This window comes from Bison bison, unplaced genomic scaffold (genome assembly GCF_000754665.1).
Source record: "Bison bison bison isolate TAMUID 2011002044 unplaced genomic scaffold, Bison_UMD1.0 scf7180017864043, whole genome shotgun sequence".
Lineage (NCBI taxonomy): Eukaryota > Metazoa > Chordata > Mammalia > Artiodactyla > Bovidae > Bison > Bison bison.
This window is the reverse complement of record NW_011494615.1, coordinates 165,778-173,767: the sequence shown is the minus strand read 5'-3', so window position 1 is coordinate 173,767 and position 7,990 is coordinate 165,778. Positions and strand designations below refer to the sequence as shown.

The 7,990-nt window shown below is 43.7% G+C and overlaps 1 non-coding gene across 1 annotated transcript; it reads right to left on the bottom strand.

Annotated features, from left to right (window-relative positions):
• Positions 1-6,608: 6,608 nt before the first annotated feature.
• Positions 6,609-6,681, bottom strand: TRNAG-CCC. The gene has a single exon. It is a non-coding gene; the product is annotated as a tRNA-Gly (tRNA).
• Positions 6,682-7,990: the final 1,309 nt, after the last annotated feature.

Sequence of the window (7,990 nt, the reverse complement as noted above, 5' to 3'; positions counted from 1 at the left end):
CCAGTCTGTTGTTCCATGTCCAGTTCTAACTGTTGCTTCCTGAGCTGCATACAGATTTCTCAAGAGGCAGGTCAGGTGGTCTGGTATTCCCATCTCTTTCAGAATTTTCCACAGTTTATTGTGATCCACACAGTCAAAGGCTTTGGCGTAGTCAATAAAGCAGACATAGATGTTTTTCTGGAACTCTCTTGCTTTTTCCATGATCCAGCAGATGTTGGCAATTTGATCTCTGGTTCCTCTGCCTTTTCTAAAACCATCTTGAACATCAGGTAGTTCACGGTTCACATATTGCTGAAGCCTGGCTTGGAGAATTTTGAGCATTACTTTACTAGCGTGTTTTTTTTAATCCTGTAATGTAGGTATTCTTATTCTCACTTTATACATGAGAAATATGAGGTTGAAAGAGGTTATAATACTCACTCGAGTCCAGTCAGCTACTAAACTCTAGAGTTGAGATTGGAACCAGGCCCAGTTGACTCTACTGTTCCTTGAGCACATTTCTAGTCTTGCCTGTTTTTACTTCTAAAGTTTCCCTGGGCTAAAAGGCTCTCTTCCTCATCTAAGACCCAGCTCCTTCTGTTGAACAGACCTCTTTTCCTCTTCTAATGGTAGTCAGTACCACCCAAATTGGTATTTAATTATGTGCTGTCTTATATTTTTCTAATAGTCTCATGCTTGTTAGTCCAGCTATAAACGGCTCTCTGGAGCATGGCATTTCTTTCTGTTTTTCAAATTTTGAAGAATATTTATTTTTGACTAGATATAATATGCTCATGATAAAAAAAAATTGAAATGGTTCAAACGTTCCTTGTCATTCCTGTCTCTCAGCCCTCCTCAGAGACAATACATTATTTCTGTGTCTTTCTGGGTACACACACACAAAGTATTTATTAATACTGCTTTCTGTAAGTCTACCCCACTTAAAACTGTATTTGATATGAGGATATTGCTGTTACATTGCCAACTCCAGGACCTTCTCTTCCTCAGAAGTTGTGAGCCTCCTTGAGACCATGGAGGTGACTTAAGGGGAGCAGTGGGGATGGTCGGGGCCCTGCAGTCTTGGGAGACCTGATTGCCCTTGGATTATGAGAGAGTTCTCTGGAGAAATGTAAATAAAGTGGAATTTTTTTTTCATAAAAATTTGTATAGTTACAACCCCTGTCACTGCACCACTCTCCTAATTCTCTCCTCGTCTGTCCCCTTCTCATTGCCATCATACCCACATCCTGAAGTCAGCTGTGGGGCCACCTAAAGGAGGGAGAAACGGTCACTCTCTGATGAGGGCTCGCACTCTGTTGGGTATCCTCAGTCAGTCAGCAGTGGAAATATAATCAAGTGTCTTGGCATCAGGGTCACAAATGCCCTGCAGAGTCCAGGATCAAAGACGGATGCTAGAAATGCTTAGATTCTCTGCAGCAAGTAAGGGGTCAGTGAAGGATTCCAGAATTAACTGTGCTTGATATTGAGTCTGTAAGGTAAGACCATATTTTAAAAAGGTGTTAAAATATTAACTGTGAAGAAATGCAGTATATTAATGAATGGCATGAACCATCTTAAAAGATCAGATAACCAAAGGCCCAATTCAGAGAAGCAGAATGCTGGCCAACACAGATGAAACATCCATTCCAGATTCTCCACTTTTAGAGCCATTCTCCAGACTGCAGTTTGCCCCACTGCTATTTAGAATCCCACTTTTATAAACTCCCAACCAGTGAATAGAATTTGTTGAAGGAGCAAGGAAGAGAAACCAGAGGCCTGCTTGGACGAGACTTCTGCTTTCTGAAAATCACAAACATACTGATAACTCCAGAACTTGGCCCAACATTGTCCAGCTAGAGAACCTCTAATAAGCAGTAAACATTTTGTTTTGTACTACACAGAACCAGGAAATGGAAATGAGTAACATGAACAAGTGTTTTGGGCAAGTCGTTTATTGAGCAAATATTACTGAGCAACTGCCTGTATGCAAACCACCATGTCAGGTCCTGCCAAGGAATGAGAAGTCAGACCTGCGCCCTGCCTTCCTGGAATATTAACCTAGTGAGGATTAAAGGGACCAACCGAGAAAAATCAAGTGAACCAAATCATTAAAGGTTGCTAATTGCTATGAAGAGAATGAACAAGACCAGAAAGGGGGGTCCTCTTTCTAAAGATGCTCACAGAAGGCCTGTTCTAAGAGTAACATCAGTGCTAAGAGCTGAAGGATGAGAAACAGCCTCTTATATCAAGAACAGGAAGAATGGATAGAGGGAAGAGCTGTGCAGACTACCTGATGTGTGAAGAGTTTGGCATGTCCAAGAAGACAAGATTTTAGCAAAATGATCAGGGCATGTGTGGCACCAGTTGGGATTGTAGAGATCGATGGGCCAGATCATTCGATTTTGTCCTAAGTGAGAAGAGGCCACTGAAGGGTGTTCAGTGGAGAAATGGCATGTTTGATTCTTATTATAAGATGATGGTGAACTTCTGGCTACTAAGAGAAAAGGGGACCAAAGTGGAAGTAGAGAGCATGTTGGAGACTGCCAGCAGCCCAGGTTGGAGATGATAGTGGCCTGGAGAGGGTGGTGATAATAGAAATGAAGAGAAAGTGGATTGAAGATATATTTTGGAAAGAAAAATCAGTGAACTGCTAATGGATTAGATGCAAGGATAATGGATAGGGAGGAGTCAGGGGTAGCTTCCTGGCTTGAATAGCTGAGTTAGTGTTGCCATTTACTGGAATGAGAATAGGTCTGGGGATGGAAAAATCTAAAACTCTATTTAATGTTAACATTTGTACTATGTGTGAGATGTGCAATTAGAAATTTCAAGTAGATGGTTTTATATATGGACTGAAGCTCTGGATGGTCATACCTCAGTTCAGTTCAGTCGCTCAGTCGTGTCTGACTCTTTGTGACCCCATGGACAGCAGCACGCCAGGCCTCCCTGTCCATCACCAACTCCTGGAGTGTACTCAGACTCATGTCCATTGAGTTGGTGATGCCATCCAACCATCCATCATCTGTCATGCCCTTCTCCTCCCACCTTCAGTATTTCCCAACAACAGGGTCTTTTCAAATGAGTCAGTTGTTCACATCAGCTGGCCAAAGTATTGGAGTTTCAACTTCAGCATCAGTCCTTCCAGTGAATATTCAGGGCTTATTTCCTGTAGGATGGACTGGTTGGATCTCCTTGCAGTCCAAGGGACTCTCAAGAGTCTTCTTCAACACCACAGTTCAAAAGCATCAATTCTTCGGTGCTCAGCTTTCTTCGTAGTCCAATTCTCACATCCATACATGACTACTGGAAAAACCAAAGCTTTGACTAGACGGACCTTTGTTGACAAAGTAATGTCTCTGCTTTTTAATATGCTGTCTAGGTTGGTCATAGCTTTTCTTCCAAGGAGTAAGGGTCTTTTTATTTCATGGCTGCAGTCACCATCTGCAGTGATTTTGAAGCCCCCCAGAATAAGGTCTGTCACTGTTTCTACTGTTTCCCCATCTATTTGCCATGAAGTGATGGCGATACCTGGAGCTGTGCATTTGGGAGTGGTCAAAGGAGCAGAAGGTATTTAAAGCTGTGGGAAGCAATGAATGAAATCTCCTAGAGCTGCACTATTTAATACTGTAGCCACTAGCTACATATAGGTATTAAATTAAAAATTTAGGTCTTTAGGCACAACAGCCAGATTTCCAGCACATAGTGACCGTATGTGGCAGTTGGCTACCTTATTAGATGGTATAGGTGTAGAACGTTTTCATTATTGCAGAAAGGTCTGTGGGACGGTACTGCCCCCAGAGAGGGTACAGCAAAATATGAGGACCCAGGATGAAGTCTTAAGGAATAAGACTCAATATTTAGGGAATCAGACGGGTGGAAGCACCAGGAATACATGCTAAGAAAGAGCAATCAGGGACTTCCCTGATGGTCCGGGGGCTAAGACTGCACTCCCAATGCAGGGGGCCCAGGTTCAATCCCTGGCCAGGGAACTAGATCCCATGTGCTGCGACTAAGAGTTTGCATGCTGCAATGGACCTGGCACCTCCAAGTACATAGGTACTTAAAAGAAAAGGGCAGTTAGTGAGCAACTGGCAACATCACCTGTGGATACTTTATGCAAGCAGCAGCTGAAATAAGGTTGACTTTCCAACTAGGACTACAGAGATTGTTAAAATCCTAAATATTCAAAAGCTCCCAGAGTGAAGTTGACACATACTGTTAGATGAAGTCAGTACCTTAAACTGGAGGAGAGAGAGAATGGATAGGAATAAGAACCCATGGAAATGGAACAGTTTGGACTTCCAGAAGAGCATCATGGGAGTTGATGAACCCTAGTAACTCAAAGATAGAAATGTAAGTAGGCAGAGCCATGGAACAACAAGACAGATTTTAGAGGCGTCACAATGAGAGAATGAGCAAAACATGGCAAAAGATAGGTGTTGCAGGAGGATTAAGAAATAGTGGAGATAGATGGCCCCTACTGAGAGAATTCCTAACTGGTCTTTTCCTTACCCGAGGTCCAGAGACAAGCTCTTGGAAACCCTGAGCAAATATCAAAGTTTCCATAGTCTGCGATGAAGGATTTGTACCATGGAAGACCCTTCAATTTGTAGTGACACTGCACACATCTCAAAGTCAGAAGTGGGATAAAATTAATACGGTTGTCCCTTGGTATCCACGGGGGATTGATTCTAGGACACCTCCCACCAAGAGACACAAAAATCCACATATGTTTAAGTCCCTTACATATAATGTCATGGGGGACTTCCCTGGTGGTCCAGTGATTAGGAGTCCCACTGCAGGGGACACAGGTTTGATCCCTAGTCAGGAAATTAAGATCCCACAAGCCAAGTGGCACGGCTGATAAAGTGAAAGAAAATACCATGGTTTTGCATATAATTTATGCGCTGCAAACTCAAGTTTTGTTTGGGGAAAGTTGTAAAATTTTTTTTTTTTTTGATCCACCATTGGTTGAATTCACAGATATAAGACTGTACTCAGTTCTTAAATTTTGGAGAAATAGAAGGGTTTATCTTTTAAAATTGATGATAATTTCTAATAAATTGCAATTAGCAAATATTAAAAACAGTCATTGATTATGGTACAATTTTGTCCTCAAAAATTTCAAAACTAGGACTGGAAAGTGAGGAAATGGAGAAATAGTGAATAGATTTTTTTTTCTCACACAGTGAAAATTAGCTGGCCTGCCAGGAATCTCTTGGCAGAATGAATAATTAAATCCCTCCTGTTTTGCCACCCAGAGCTAGTGACAAAGATGCCTCTGTGAGAAGCTGCTCAGTTGCAAATGTTCATGTGTTCTCAGTCGTGTCCGACTTCTTTGCAACCCTGTGAACTGTGGCCCTCCAGGCTCCTCTGTCCATGGAATTTTCCAGGCAAGAATACTGGAGTGGGTTGCCTATTCCTGCTCTAGGGGATCTTCCCGATGTAGGGATCGAATCCGTGTCTCTATGTCTCCTGCATTTGCAGGTGGATTATTTACCACTGAGCCGACCGGGAAGCCCAAGTGTAAATCAGTATCTGCAATTCTGAGCACGTCTTGTGGTTTCTCAGCCAGGGTTCTGTAATGTTCACCTTTTATTCGGCTCCCAGCATCCATTCGCCTTTTCTCTGGGAACAGTAACCCAAATGTTTTGGGGGTAAGTATCCTTTCTCATCCTCTCGGCTCAGCTCTGTCTCCACCTTCAGCTTCACGAGTGGATCCTGTTTAGCTTAAGTTCATCAACCTGCCTATCCCCTTGGCTACAGAGCCACTGAGATCTGAAGAGATATTTACCGGGCTTTCTGAAAGAGAGAGGCTTTTCTTTTTGAGAACAACCACTGGAGATGTTCTCTGTCCTCCTTTGTAGGATATGTAGGAAGAAGGTACAAGGCCTGGAATCGTATCCACAGCTGTTCTGTTGGGGTGGGGGAAGTCTGGGCTTCCCGGGTCCAGCATATGGATCATGAGGATGAGGCTAATACTAAGAATACAGTGGTGAAATAGACCCCGGGTCCCTGGTGACATCAGTTGAGCCACTAGCCCAAGCTTACCTGACATAGACCTACCTCTCAACTTATTCCGTGAGCCCATAAACATCTTTAGTTAAAGTACGTAGATTTGGGTTTTCTATCATTTGAAAATTAATCATGCTGATCCTGGCTTATATTTGAAGGCACTGTTTTCTTGGACAGCACCTTAATATCATATTTTCTCTTAGTTGCCACACAAGCTCCTCCTTTGTATTCCATCTCAGTTGCTTGGAGGTTGAGTGTCAAAATAGGTGCCTTTCACACCGCAGCCTTAATTTCATGCATCCCACGGGACTGATATTTGTCATATCATAACGTACCTTCCAAATTTGATGAAAATCAGCTCTCAATCCCAGATTCTCCAATGGATAACGTCCTCTCTCTTTGAGGTAACTTCCAGGCTCCCCTACCCTACCCATGTGAATATGGGGCTTCGCATATCACCTGTGTTTTAAGGTCAGATCATGTGGAATGCCTAGGTGTTTTTCCTGTCTGCTAGAGACTTTGTTTTATTTATTTATTTTTATGTATTAATTTTGTCTGCACTGGGTCTTCATTGCAGCTCTTGGGCTCAGTAGTTGCGGTATGTGGGATATCTGTTCCCTGACCTGGGATCGAACCCGGGCCCCCTGCATTGGGAGCACAGAGTCTTATCCACTGGACCACCAGGGAAGTCCTTAGAGACTTTGTTTTATAGGACATCGTTTCAACACCAGTTGGAACCAGCTATTGGAACTGTGTGTCCGATAGCTCCCCTAGGAGTAGCAACTGATTTCTCCACCTATCAAGCTTCTGAACTGAAAACCACAGTTTCCATTCTGTATACAGAGGACATTTTAGAGCATACCATGTCCTGGCCTATATCAAGAGGGCTGCACTGAAACTTGGGGTGCTGTATCTTGAAATTAATATTTTTTCCACCGATGTGGCCAGAAGTTAGGTTAACAGATCTTCTGCCAGCTCTGGTTTAAAACTTTAAACTCCATCCTGTTCTTCCTAGTGGTTGTGACCAGTATCCCCACTCGGGAAAAACTGAGGCAGGCAGGTTCTTCAGGCCGTCTCCAGCATTTATTGCTAGTAGACATGGGGTCGCAAAGAATCAGACACAACTGAGCAACTGAACTGAACTGAGACAGTCTAAGGATGGCCATTGTGGCTGGTGAGATATGACATCTCTTGCTGTCTCTCATTTTTTTCAAAAAATACATTTATTTAGTTGAGCTTTTATGTATTTATTTATTCACTTGACTCCTTTAGGCAGTGCTGGGTGTTTTTTGCTGCCCGGTTCCTCTCTAGTAGCGGCAAGCTGGGGCTCCTCTGTACTTGCGGTGGGCAGGCTTTCATTGTGGTGGCCTCTCTTGTTGGGGAGCCCTGGCTGTAGGTGCAGGACGGGACTAGTCGTGGGTCTCATGTTTGTTGATCCCTGGCATATGGCATCTCCCTGTATGAGGAATCGATAGTTTCCCCTGCATGGCAGGTGGATTGTCTAGCAGTCAGCCACCCAGTAAGCCCTCAGTGGTATTTTGATGGGCATTTCCCTGACGATTAGCATGTTTGAGACTGTTTTCCCGTGTTTTTATGTTTCACTAAACCCTGTGAGTCAGTTTACCTGTTGCAATGGGCTTCAGGCGAGTCTGCGGCTTATGAGTTCTGTTTCTGTTACCCACCCCTAGAGATGTATTGAGGGCAGGTGTCATTGACAGAATTTGCCCCTCAGCACTGGGTCTCAGGTTGCAGTTTCGCAGAATTTCCACAAGGCGGCAGCACTTGGCCTGCCCAGCTTGGCTTGCTCAGGCAACCAGAGCCTTAGAGAAAGGTGATTCGAGTGCAGTGTGCCAGCACAAAGCCCCATGGGCTTGTGTCTCTTGGCCTCTCTCGTGTTTATATATTTCAGTAAACCCTGTGAGTCAGTTTACCTATTGCAGTGGGTTGCAGTGGGCTTCTGGCATGTCTGCCGTTTCCGAATCTTGTTTTGGTTACC